The following is a 1,486-nucleotide window of genomic DNA, read 5'->3' as shown; positions in this document are numbered from 1 at the left end:
CTAATAGATGCAGGCCTGGTGTGGCTACACGTTTTGACAAATAAACGCAGGTCTCCAATAGAGGCCTGGTCTGGATTTTATAGAAATTATCTCGATGTATAAAACCTCTTAAAACCCACCGGGTCGCCTCGAGGTCGGGTCGAGTTTTAAGTCGTTTTAATCTCCTACATAAATATAAATGTTTAAACTTCTGTCAATATGTACATAATGCACATCATAAGATCAGTTATAGATTCTCCACAGTTCAATCGTTCACTATATTTTAGGAAAACTATCAACACCAAAGTATAACGTTAATTAATCCTGAATTATCAGTAACTTGATAAACAAGAGAGATGGAAAACAACCTCTGAAGCATCATAATCATCATGTTAGTTGAAAAAAGTGCTCAAGAGAAGCAGCAGTTAGAGTTTAGTTTATTTTGTGCTAAAGGAAATAAAGGCCTGTCCCAAATAGAGGCAGGGGGAGTTCAGTGATTTAAGCAAATAAATGCCCGGGCTATTATTAGAAGTTTTACGGTATTAATTAACGCTAATGTTGCTCCGAAGTGTTCCCCAGGTGGAGGAGGAAGTATTTCCATCCTTCACTGAAATAAAAGTACTAACAGCACTCTGTAAATTAAATGGGACTTGAAGGTGGGGTCAGACGTTATAGAGAGAGTAGAATATAGAGTTGATTTGATATTTTCTTTGGTTTTTTCGTCAAATCCAGATGTGCAATGATGTGATAAACTGTAGCGCTCATTATGATAACATTATAATACGCTTCCGTGCTGCTCTGAGACTTCATACTTACTCATCAAACTACTCTGTAGTGCAGTTTTCCACCTTCTCCAGCAACAACACACCTTCTTTATCTGACCCTGAACGCACCACAGAGACTGAAACCACTAAATCAGACAGCGTTTAGATTTATCTGGTGTGTGTGTGTGTGTGTGTGTAGGTGTGCAGCAGCTTTCAACAGCAAAATAAAGTGCTTTACATAAGACAAACACATTAAGAAAAGATATGAATGGAAGAAAGGGCAATGTGAAAACACATAAATAAGATTTAAAAACAGTAAAATATGCCAAAAGTGAACACTTTACAGTGTTACACATATAAGGTGAGATAAATACTAATAACTTTTCCAAAAATTAGAAAATAGCTCCGTACAGCAGTGCAGAGCAACCCAAAGTGAACCAGACAACTCCAATATATTCCAACGTATATTATCCAGTCTTTCAATCTGATGGATTGGATCTCATTGTCTTATTTAATGTAATATCTATGTTTATTGTTGAATGGTGGCCTTCTTGATTATAAGGCGTGCTAGAAAACTTAATAAATATACACAGTCAGGTCTATATCTCAGTGTTTGGTTCACTTCTGTAAATAGAACAAAGGTCAATACAACACTGAATTTATCAAAACAAAAATTCTATCAAGTTGGTTTAAAAAAATAATGTTTAAAGTTACAAAATACAGACAGAGAATTGAAGAAAAAC

Source organism: Morone saxatilis, unplaced genomic scaffold (genome assembly GCF_004916995.1).
Source record: "Morone saxatilis isolate NCDOM2014 unplaced genomic scaffold, NCSU_SB_2.0 Contig23, whole genome shotgun sequence".
NCBI lineage: Eukaryota > Metazoa > Chordata > Actinopteri > Moronidae > Morone > Morone saxatilis.
The sequence above is the reverse complement of the archived record's forward strand: the minus strand, read 5'-3'. Positions refer to the sequence as shown.